This window comes from Sus scrofa, chromosome X (assembly GCF_000003025.6).
Source record: "Sus scrofa isolate TJ Tabasco breed Duroc chromosome X, Sscrofa11.1, whole genome shotgun sequence".
NCBI classification, from domain to species: Eukaryota; Metazoa; Chordata; class Mammalia; order Artiodactyla; family Suidae; genus Sus; species Sus scrofa.
This window is the reverse complement of record NC_010461.5, coordinates 45,277,530-45,290,450: the sequence shown is the minus strand read 5'-3', so window position 1 is coordinate 45,290,450 and position 12,921 is coordinate 45,277,530. Positions and strand designations below refer to the sequence as shown.

At 36.9% G+C, this 12,921-nt stretch overlaps 1 protein-coding gene across 4 annotated transcripts in view; it reads right to left on the bottom strand.

Moving 5' to 3' along the window:
- Positions 1 to 12,921, bottom strand: part of MAGED1 (MAGE family member D1) — a 70,522-nt gene that overhangs the window by 38,832 nt on the left and 18,769 nt on the right. For 2 of the 4 annotated variants that reach the window (XM_013986140.2, XM_021079535.1), the window contains exon 2: positions 7,726 to 7,806. The exons of the other annotated variants lie outside the window; for them this stretch is intronic. The gene's annotated coding sequence lies outside the window, so the exon portion shown is untranslated. The remainder of the gene's footprint in view (positions 1 to 7,725; positions 7,807 to 12,921) is intronic. 4 annotated transcript variants of the gene reach the window in all.

The following is a 12,921-nucleotide window of genomic DNA, read 5'->3' as shown; positions in this document are numbered from 1 at the left end:
AAATGCAAATCTGCTGGGAAAACATGCTGTACAGTAGAAAACTGACAGAACACTGTAAACCAGCTATAATGAAATAAATAAATAAATAAATAAATAAATAAATACAAAAAAAATGTAAATCTGATCCTGCTAATTCCTTGATTAAAATCTCCAAATATTCTCCCCTCTGCTCTTAGTATAGCATTCAAGGATCTCCATATAATCTGGTCACTTTCTCCTTCTCATCACATATTCTCTCACTCTCTATGTTCCAACTATGCTACCCTCTTGAACATACTACAAGCCACTGTACATTTTGAATTATTTCATATAATATGTCTTTGCTCACACCACTACTGCTTGGAACAACTCTCTTCTATTCCTCAGCCTCAACAGTTAATCTTTCAAGACTTAACTCAAGCATTAGTTTCTTTCTGGAACCTTCTCCCACTCAGTAGAATTAACCATTTCCCCTTTTGTGTCTCTAATGTACTCTTTATAGACTTTTATCAAGCATCTGTAACATTCTGCTGTGCATGTTTACTTACATGTCTCTTCTAATATCAGGTCCCCTGGGACCAGGAACATATCTTTTTCCTATCTCTATTCAAAATATCTATCGCACTCCCTGGCATAGAGATAATGCTTAACAAATGTTTCTGAATGAATAAAAGAATCACCATGAGGATGTAATTTATGAGGCCAGCCTGATGCCAATCTCCTATCTATGGCAGACATCAGTAATCTACCACAGAATTGTCCCCTTACACCTCAGAATCTTTCTCAAGACAGCATATTATGAAAAACCTATTTCAATCAATTGGAATTGGCACAAGATATAAAATTTATTTCTTATCCTGGAATGTAAGCTGACACAACAAAGTGTGCCTCAATAATAATCAAAGTTGATCTAAGAGAATTAATGTAGGAGAATTCACATAACTAATGGCAGAGCATCTCCTAAACACTCTTTGCAATGTTGTATGCTGTAGCAAAAAAATGGCATTAGGAGGTAAATTCTGTCCATGTACATCCAGCACTGCTCAATAAAGAGACATATCAGAGGAGACAAAGCCCCATATATTGGCATTCTCATTTATACTTCAATTTCATCTCAATTCATTCAGAAAATATTCATCTCTAAGGATCAGAAATCTGATAACAAGAAAAGTGCTGCACCTGAGGAACCAACTAACAGGCATTTCACACTTGGAGAGACAGTGGATCAATTTATCTTCTTTCCTTCTGCATCCAGAACCTCTGGGAAAGTACAGAAGAGAGTAAAAACTCCTTTCTCAAGTGGAACAACAATCTATTGGAGCACTGTTTCCACATCTTAACACCATAATACATATACAAAATGATGACTTATGTGCAGACACGGGGTATACTGTTCATGGCCGAAAGTAACTGGCCTGGAAGCTCCAGGCAAACTGGGCTGCCTGTGCTGTGTATTAGTCTCCTACTATTACTACAAATTACCACAAACTTAGTGGCTTGAAGCAGCCTAAGTTTATTCTTTTACAGTTCTAGAAGTTAATAGTCTAAAACGGGTTCATGGAGTTTCTGTTGTGACTCAGTGGGTTATGAACCCGACTAGTATCCATGAGGATATCCCTGGCTTCGCTCAATGGGTTAAGGATCTGGTGCTGCCGTGAGCTGTGGTTCAGTCACAGAAGTGGCCCAGATCTGGTGCTGCTGCAGCTACGGCACAGACCGGCAGCTGTAGCTCTGATTCCACCCCTAGCCTGGGAACTTCCATAGGCCCCAGGCGTGGCCCTAAAAAGCAAAAAAAAAAAAAAAAAAAAAAAAAAAAAGTTCACAAGGTTGCATTACTTCTGGTAATTCTAGGGGAAAACCCATTTCCTTGTTTTTTCTAGCTTTTATAGACAGCCTACATTTCTGGGCTTATGGCCCCCTTCTTCATCATCAAAGCCAGCAGCTAAGCATCTTTCCTCTCTGACCTTTGCTTCTAGCCTCATATCTTCCTTCTCTAATGCTGATGTTCTGGCCTGTCTCTTACAAAGAGCATTATGATTATGTTGGGGCCCCTGTAATAATCTAGGACATACTACACATCTCAAAATCCTTAACCTTTTACCATTTCAGGTAACTTATCAGGTACCATATTCTGGGATTTTTTTTTTTTTTTTTTGGCCATGCCTGTAGCATGCAGAAGTTCCTGGGCCAGGGACTGAACCTGTGCCACAGCAGTAACCAGAGCCACAGCAGTGACAATGCCAGGTCCTTAACCCACTGAGCCACCAGGGAACTCCCAGGTTCTGGGGATTAAGATGGAGACCTCTTTGGAGGTCTATTATTCAGCCTACCATATGCAGTTTACCACAGACTATGTATCACATGATTCTGCAGGATATCATTCACACTGTGCATATCATAGTATTTGATTTTTATTATGACAATTTTCTGGCAGATAGTAATGCAGTGTTTTGAGGAAGAGAGACCATATTCCAATTCACAAAAAGGTACTATATGAGTTAGCAGAAGCTCGTGGTCTAAACTGATTTACAGCTATAAAACACTGGGGTGGGGGAGCTCTGTATTACAGAGGATTGAGGCCCTGGCAGAACTAACAAAAATAATGGCAAACATTCAGTAAGTGTGTACTATGTACCAGGCACTGCACCAGACAACCCTTAAAATCCCTTGAATCTTTACAACTTGGTGTGGTATTAATATTCTGACCTAAAAAAAAATGAGCAATGTGAGACTCAGAGATTTATTAATATAACCAAGGTCAAACAGCTTAAGCTAGCAAATAAACCCAGGTATTTCTGGTTCTAGAACATGGATACTTTTCTGTTGTACCATGCTGTCTTCTTCAAGTGAGAGGGTATAAAAACCCATTTATTAGTATTTCTATTACCTTAAGATTCTGGACATCACACTGATCTTTGAGTGCTAAAGCGCTGAATATTCCTACGGTAATTTCAGGTAGTAGTTCCTCTGAATACTGAGTGATAGACAAGCAACCTATATCTATACCAATCCCAGAGAAAAATCATTCCGTATGTCCTGATTTCTCCACTTCTTATGGGCTGTATTTTCTGTTTGCAACCCCTAAAATGATCTGGCTCTGTTCCTGAGGCTCCCCAGCACATCTGTCTGGCCTCCATTCCTACTGTCTTTTTTAGAAGTGGATAATTCTCCCTTATTTCCTGGTAATGAAACCATCCTAGCCAATCTCAGAGTCTACAGCATGAAAAGTGGTTACAGGGAACATTTGAGAAGAGAATTTTGTTATTAATGCAGTCTTTCAAGATTAGAGGTGATCCCTATTCAAAGAGTCACAGGATAAACTCTTTCTAACCTTTACTCCATTTTTTTTGGAGCCCAATGTGGACTTTCTGGGAGTATCTACCAGATTCCAAAACTGACGGAAGGCTACCAAAACTCATGCATTGAAGAGTGAATTCTGATTTCTGGAATGAATTCCTTAACGATGAATAAAAGCTAATACATCTCTAAAGACGTACACATTGCCATTACAAACCCATAACAAATAAACTGTCTAGGATTCAAATCCTGGCTCTTCTGGTTATTAGCTATGTGACCTTGGGAAAATTCTTCCATCTCTTTTTCTAGGTTTCTTCACATGTAAAACAAGGATGAGAGTTCCTATATTACATGACTGTTACAAGAATTAAATGATTGAACAAACTATTGAAAGTTCTTATAGTGCTTGGCACATGGTAGGTGTGGAAAGTATTTTAATTAAATAATTAAGTTTTATTATGAATCTTTTTTCATTTTTACTAAGATGTGATTTTTCTCACAAAGACCTCTCCACAACATTACATTAATAAGATTCCTGTATCGTCTAATGCTTCAAATCAAAGGCCTTTCTAAATTCACTACACTATGAACTCACTGATATTAAATAAGGCTAAGTCCTGCTGAAAGCATGCTCATATTTTTTTAGATACACAGAAGGTCTTGCCTTTATGAATCATATAATGATAGATAAGACAGCCTCTAGTTGAAAGCTTATTCATTCTAGGTACAGTTTCTCTCCACTATGAATTTGCATATGATAAACAAGGATCTCTTTTCATCTCCATTATGAATTTTCTGACATTCTATAAGGCCTGGTATCACCAAAACCCCTTTCCCACATTCATTACACACATAAGGTTTCTTTGCATTATGAATGCTTTCATGCTTAGTAAGGTCTGAGTTAGATCTGAAAGCCTTCCACACAGGCATTGCGAGCACAGGGGATTTTTCTTCTCAAAATTCTCTCATGTTTCAAAAGAAAATGTCTGAGCTTGTCAATATATTCATAGGGTTTCTCTTCATTATGCATTTTCATATGATGGAAAAAGCTTGATTACTCACTGCAATTTCTTTCACATTGGGAAAAATTTACAATAGTTCTGGTGTTGAAAGAGAACTGAGTTCTGCCTGAAGGCCTTCCCACATTTTTTACAGCCATATGAACTAACAGGTTCTCAGGTGTGAATTCTCAGATGTCAAATAAGGTTGGCATCATACTAAAAATTCCTTTATATTCATTATCTTCATAGGGTTTCTCTCTACTAGAGTACTCTGAAGCATCAACCTGGAACACTAACAAAAGACTTTTAGACACTAATCACACACATAGGGCTTCTGCAGATCAAAAATTTCCCAGTGCCTCACACATTCTAAAAATTTTGCAGAGTCATAGTCCTATAAACCATATCTCTATGCTCTTTCTCCTAGGGGTTTTCCTCATATAACAGACATCTAGCTCAGTCTTTTCTCAGTAGATGCACTCTCAGCCTTTCTCTTGGGTAAGATTATTTTTATAAGTGGCAGTACTGTGTTTTCCAACAGACTTCCTTGGAAAAAGGAATATGTTAGATTCTTCCCTGTCAAGCTTTCCTGCAGCCTATGTCATCATAGCCAGGTCTTCTCCACACAGGAGATTCTGACCAATTGGCCTTGAATTCTGGATCCATAATATTCTTTGGAATTTGGCTTTTCCTGAAATTTCCCTCTTTGAAATAAATCCTATTCTTACTCATAGTCTTATCTAAAAATGACAGACCCACAAACATAAATGGGGAAAGAACATGAGTCAACCAGTCACAGAAAAGGAAATGCAAACAGATAATAAACACATGAATATTTCACTTTACCAGTCATCAAAAAAATGTAATTTGAAACAACTGTGAGAGATTAATTGTTCCCTTCTCATTCTCACCAGCAATTTCTGAGACTGCATGTTTGACTGGTCTCCTTGCTGGTATGAAAGTAAATTGGTAAAAACGTCTAGAAAACAACTTTGGAGTGTATAATTTGAGCCAGAGAATAAGTCATACCTTTTGAGTCATTAATTAGTCTTTAAGCAACCTATCCAACAAGTAAAGATTCATGTACAAAATGACTCATTAAAGAATTTATATTAGCGAAAAAATAAAAACACAAAATATGCAAAAACACGGAACTACTTAAACAAACTGCAGTATACGCTCATGATGGGATATTATGCAGCTATCCAAAATGGTGCCAAAAATTGTTATTGACAAGGGAGAGTTTCGTGAGATAATTTTTAGGGAAGAAAGCATGGGCTGAATTGTGTCCCTTCCAAATTCATACATTGAAGTCCAAACCTCCAGTACCTCAGAATGTGACTGAATTTGAACATAGGACCTTTAAAGAAGTAATTTCATTAAAATGAGGTCATTAGGGTAGACCTTAATCCAATATGACTGGTGTCCTTGTAAGAAGAGGTTAGAACACAGAGACACATAGAGGGAAGACCATATGAAGACATAGGAAGGAAAAGACAGTCATCAACAAGCCAAGGAGAGAGGACTGAGAAAAAAACCAACCCTGTCAACACCTTGATCTAGTCTGGGGACTAGAATTCCTAGTCCCCAGAATTCTGAGAAAATAAATTTCTGCCCTTTAAGCTACCCAGTTTGTGGTATTTTGTTATGTCAGTCTAGCAAACTAATAAAGCAAGATACAAAACTGTGTATACTAGAAGGAAATATATCAATTAGTTAATAGGATTTATATCTGGGTAATGAAATAGATGATTTTTATTTCCTTCCTGATAAAGTTTTGTTGTTCTCCAAAATCCACATGATGAGCATGTCTCCACCTTTATAATACAAAATATGTAAAAAGGATAAAGATATCCATAGGCAAACAATTAATAAAGAATAGAGCGAAAAAAATGTAACTTTTACTTGATGAAAAGAAGCTGCCAAAATGAGGTAGAAAGAAAATTAGGGAGTTCCCATCGTGGTTTAGTGGAAATGAACCCAACTATTATTCATGAGGATGCGGGTTCAACTCCTGGTCTCGCTCAGTGGATTAAGGATGTGGCGTTGCTGCGGCTGTAGTGTAGGCCAGCAGATACATCTCTGATTTGACCCTTAGCCTGGGAACCTCCATGTGCCACAGATGTGGCCCTAAAAAGAGGAAAGAAAGAAAGAAAAGAATATTATTCAGAAAACTATGGCCTGCTAAGACCCAGTAACTACATGGCTTTGTCTCATTTTTAGGTGGCTTCCCAACTCAGGGAGAGAGGGACTTGGAGAAGCAAAGTGATGTGAGGAAGAATGGTTTGTTTGGAGGGCAATGCAGAGATAATGAAAGGGATTCAACTGAGTAAGGAAATAGGAAAATGATCTGAACAAAGGAGGTATTAAATGTGAGGAACTAAGAGAGAAAAGCAAAGATTTGGAAGAAGGGTGATGGCAAGAGATTCATTTTCAGGGTCCTGAAGGAGGGAAAGCAATAGAGAATGGAGAAGTAACTGAGCATGCTAACAAAAAGATAACCACAAAGAAAGTAGGAAAAGAAAGACTCTTTTGTCTGGTCTTATGGCATCCACCAGATGGAGAGTTTGAGAGGGGGTTGGGGGGCTCAGAATGTCACCCTAAAATATGTCACGTTGGCATACTGATTATTTTGAATGAAAGGTACTCGCAAAACAGCTGGTGCAAGAAGGACACTGTGACCCTCCTTTGTCCCCCTGAAAGCCGGAGATAAATTTCTCAAGTGACAGGTATCCTCCCTTTATCAGAAGGGTAGAGGGCATCCTCATCACCAGAGATTGGTAACTCATGGCCCGAGAAGGTGGTACTAACCTTGCTAATTTTTTTACTATTTATTACTTCTAGCCCCAAATCCTCTGCCTTGTCAGTTCTTCCCAAATTCACTGGTTTTTGTTTTGTTTTGTTTTGTTTTTTGTTCTGTCTAAAAAGTATAACGGCTTCCTGCTCTGGTCACTTGAGTCTCATTTTTATGGGGCCCCTATACATACAAAATTAAATTTGTTTTTCTCCTGTTAATCTGTCTTATGTCAATTTACTTATTAGACCAAAGAACTTAGAAGAAGGGAAAATTTTCCCACCCCTACAGTTAGGACAATAAAGATAACTATTACAACTATTTAGTAAGCATGTACCAAGCACAAACACTTTACTAAAACACATTATATTTCACATGGAAACCTTGAGAGATGGGTATTATTATTCCAATGGTATAGATGAAGCAAGTGATGGTCAGAGAGGGGAACTGACTTACAATATATTTTAGAATTAGTAATTAGGGGAACTGAAAGCCAACTCAAGCATGGCTGGCTTGTAAGCACCTGTGTTTTCCACTATGCCAAGGTGCCTTGTGGGCATTCACCAACTAAAATTCCAAAACTATCCTAACACCATCCAATAAAGCTATAAGTTCTCAAGCCCATCCCTGTCTCATTTTCCTTTCTTTGCTCACCTAAGAGGATTTCTTCCTGGGTCCCTCTGTCCTTAGCCTCTTTGCAAATCCAGCTGGGAATTAATGTGGAAAATCTTGCAGCTGAACAGGAAATAAAACTGTGGTTAGAGCTTGGGTACTTCATGTCCCTAAATTCAGTTTTGAAAAGTTACAGGGAACCTGGTGGAAGGGGGTTTCTACTCATTAGGGTGTTTGAGAACCAGGCAGAGGCCTTGTGAAGAGGCGTAAAAATGCTTGTGTTCCCAAGAGCTAGGGAGAGGGCGCTGACCTTGAGAGATTAAAAAAAAAAAAAAAAAAAAAACACAAGTCATTTACTCTCCACATAGATTTGTTCCATAATCCAGGAGCAAAAAAAAACATTGGAATCCAAAGGTTACAGTGCACTGAACTGGTTAAACACATAGGCTTCAGGGTTAAACAGAGCTAGGCTCAAATCCCAAGGTTACTATTTACTTGCCATGGGACCTTGAGCAAGTATCTTTACTTTTCCAAGCACAGGATGTATGGAAAGGGAATGTGCTGGCCATTTCAGTAAACAACAAATGTTGCCAGCCATCAGGTCAACAGCCATTGCAGCCACACGCCTCCCTACCCCCATGCCACAGTATGTCCTGAGGGGAATTCATCATGATGCAAAAAAACAAGAAGCATTCAGTGCTGGGGATATTGGCCTTAGATAGTTATAAGATGCATATCCAAGGAATAATTTGAGCCCAGACTGTTGTATCTTCCCATACACAGAAAAGCACTAAAATCATGAACTTTAAATGTCTATTTTTGCGTATAGCAGTAATGTTTTGATGTTCAACTACACTACATCCAGCAAAAAAAAACCCTCCTATATATCCTGTCTCCTCCCTCAGCAAGGTCCCCAAATAAAGCCTAACTCCCAACTTTTGAGTTGTACATTTTTCCTTAGCCAACAAATTTTTTCTCTATAAAATAAAGAAAACTAAAACCAAAAAGGTTTTAATTTTGACATTGTGAGCCTAAACCTAACTCAAAAAAATATATAATAGAGAGCTGTAGGAAAATTTTCTAGCTCTGGTAATTGCCCACCAGCTTGTTAGGACAAACCTTCATGATGAAAACAACTAAAAAATGTTGATGAAAAAGAAGCAACAACTACTTAAAAACAATAAAAAGACAGGTTAATAAAAATATGGAAACATCAGGGAAACACCATGGGAAAAGGGGAACCAAGATAAATAAATATAAGCAGGGAAGCAATTTCTGCCCTGAGGGCTTTGCCCAATTCCCCCAAAAGTTAACTTTGCCTTAAAAGGCAAAGGAAACAGATTTAAGCCCAGAATTACATAGGGTAGGAAAACCAACAGGAGACCCTCCCTTCAACAAGCTGGGATCCCAAGACTACCATCTCAGAGGGTGAATGAATGGGATGCTGGTTATTTTGTAGCTCAGGTTGAATTATATGACTTACCCTGGGATCTTTGAGCCTTGAATTAGACAAAGAAGCAAAACAGCAGAATCAGCAGAAACAGAAAAGACTTCAAACACTGGAATTAGCAAACACAAACCATAGGTATTTTACCATAGATAAAGAGTGTTTTTGTGTGGTTTGTGTGTGTATATATATACATATATATACACATATATATATGCTGTACAGCAGAAATTCATACAACACTATAAATCAACTATACTCTAATAAAAATAAAATAAAAATTAGTAAATTTCAAAATTTCACAGAAAAAAATAAGAAAAAGAAATAAATAACAAACTTGAAGATATTTCCAAGCAATAGGAAACTATAAGTAGTATATCATAATAAACATAATCAAACTTAAAAAAAATACAGCACTCCAGATGAAAAACTCAAGGGATAGCTTTAATAAGATTAGGAAAATACAGTTTGTGAAAATTTAAGACAAGTCAGAAGAGATCAATTAAGAGACAAAAGATGGAAAGTACAGAAGAGTGTGAGAGACTCAAACTGCTCTCACTCACCAAGCAGGTCTTGGGACCTTGTAAAAGTGATCACAACTGAATATTTTTATATTTGTTTATGGCATGGGTAAACAAATATAAAAACATAAAATATACATATATATTTTAGTCATCTGTATGGCCAACTTAGAATACTCCCCTTGGGGATTTTTAATGGGTTTTTTTAAATAGTTGATTCCACAACTGAATCTTTACTTTACAAGGCACAAAAATACATAATTGACTGATAATAAATAAAACCCTTTTCAGCCCCTTCTCCATTTCTACAAGCAATATTGGCTCTAGACCTGATTTTTCTTTAAAAATAGCTAATGAAATTCCAGAGCCTAACTTTACAAATGCAAATCTTTACAATCAACAAAAGGAAACTCAAAAAGAGAAGTGGGCTCAGTACTCTCTCCCCTACAGCCCTGGAGGGGTGGAACCCATTTTACTTCACAATTATTTCAAATAATCTAAATTTGAAACATGTTAAATTGAGAATTTTAACGAGAATGTCAATCTTGTTCTCTTTTACAATATGGAGACTTATGAATATTCATAACTGCTACCAACTAATTCTATCCTGTTAATACAAATCTTTCCTTAAAAGTATTATTTAAAAATAATTCAGTCTAATTATCATATTTGGTAATTCATTAACCTGGTGTGGTAGACAGAATAATGACCTTCCTAAGATTGCGCACATCCTGATTCTGTGAATACACTGCCCTACATGGCAAAGAGGACTTTGCATACATGATTAAGGATTTGAGATGAAGAGATTATCCTGAATTATCCTGGTGGGCTCAAAGTAATTACAGAAGTCTTTATAAGAAGGAAGCAGGAAGGTCAGAGAAAGAGATATGACCTTGAAAGTAGGTCAGAGTCCGAAAGCTGAAGATGCTATACTGTTGATCTGAAGATAGAGAGAAGGACCATGAACCCAGGGAATGCCACCGGCATCCTCTAAGAAGCTGGAGAAAGCAAGGAAACTGATTTTCCCCTAGAGCCTCTGGAGGGAGCTCAACCCTACCAACACCTAGATTTTAGGACTGCTGACCAGAACTCCAAGATAATAAATTTGTGTTTATTATTGATGTTTGCCATAATTAATTACAGCAGCAATAGGAAACTACTGAAAAAGCTGAAATTGTCATCTCTACATTTAAAAACAGATTAATACCTCTACGTTCATTCTTACATATGAGGGGAAAAAAAATCACTGGCACTTTCCTCTTTACCTATCGGCATGGGTAAACAAATATAAACCCGCGATTCTATTGGATTTACTATATAACAGATACTTTGAGAGGATCTATTTCTTGTAAATTAACAGTGTCATGATTTCTATTTCACCAGTGAGAAAAAATGATATCCCTAAGGTCAGGACACAAAGAGCTAGCATTCAAATCCCTGTCTATCGGCTATAAAGTGCAATATTTTCCCACTACATCTTTCTGTCACTCAAACTGCTTAGGGTGGGATGAAGAGAGGGTAGAACATCCAAATGTATTCTTCGAATGACCCACAGCTGCACAAAAGACTCCATGTTTGTGAGATACTCTTCTTTGCTTTAATTTCATGCTCACAGTAAGCACCAGGCTGTTTTCTTAGTCTGACTTCACACGTACCCCAACTGACATGCCTGTGAGAGAAGACCTGAGTGTTCTGGCCACCAGGAAGAATATATTAGTGTGGGACGTGTGTGCTTTTCTCTCTGTCTCTGAGTCTCAGTAATTTAATTTGTATTTGTTTATCACCAAGTTTCATTTTAGCATTTCACAAATGCTAAGGACCAAATTCTGGAGTGTAGTCAATGAACTGAAATATTCCACCCTGCAGGCTCATTTATTAAGTACTGTCAAAATTTCCAAATACAGGTAATTTCCTTTCTTTGATGACTTCAAAGGTATTTACACATCAAACACAGCTCATTAGAGCATGAGATCTCAGAGATGCACAAGTGAAATTATTTCAGAAAAGAATTCTACTTTACACACAATGACATCAACTTACAGAGGTATTAAGATTGAAAGGGAAAAATAATTACTGTTATTTACAAATTACATTAACAAACCAAAAACACTTTGTGATAATTCACTGAGCTGTATAATCCATGCATTTTTAAGTATGTTTTATAGAAATGTTATATAAAAACTCAATAAAATCTACAAACAATTGGACCTAGAGAAAGAGGTTAGTACAGTGAGTGGATCTAAAAACTATACACCAGAAACAAGCATCCCCATATACTAGTCACAATGAAGTAAAAATGCAATTTAAAAATAATACTAGTGAGAGCAACAAAAAACTACCAGTACATAGAAATACAGCTAACAAAATATGCATGAGACCCTTGTGGAGAAAATCATAAAACTTTTTTCAAAGACATTAAAAATACCTAGATAAAAGGAGAGATAAACCATGTTCATTGTTATAAAGATGCCATTTCTGTCTATACTCTATAACTAAAATGCAGTTCTAATCAAAATTCCAGTTCCTTAAAGACCATGTTAAGCTTATCTTAAAATTCATATGGAAAAGTAAAGAGCAAAGAATACACTTTTGAGGAAGAGGAATAAGGCTCTTTCACTACCAAATATTAAGACACATTAAAAACCTATAGTAATTAACAGTGTAATATTATATAGAAATAGACAAATAGAACAGTGAGTGGAACGGAATAAAAAGCCTAGAAACAGATACATACATATATTACAACTTGATATAATATAGAGACAGCATTATAAATCTGTGAAGAAAGAACAGACTATTCAGTAAATAGTCCTTGAACCACTGATTAATTGCACAGGAAAAATTAAGATCGCTACATCATACAATACATAAAAATAAATTCCAAGTGAATCATTAATCTAATAGTGAAAAGAAACTTATAAGAGTTTTACAGGAGGGCATAGTAGAACAACTTTATGAAATCAAGGTGAGAAAGAATTTCTTAAACAAGATGCAAAAAAAAATATGGCATATGTGGAAAATGATAATATCATGGCATACTGGCTACTCTTCCATGAAGGCTAAAGTGATCAATATTATAGCATAAATTTAACCACTTATGAAACTATTTCTATCTTCCCCCTTCCCCTAGCTCTTCTAGACCAGAGTGGCCTCTCAACTGCCCGCTTCTTCAGGTACTTGCTCAAGGCTAGAGGATATATGCAGGTAACAATGATCACTTGCTCTATGGTCCCCACATTCAGAGGATTCTCTTCCATTGCTAGATTAAAC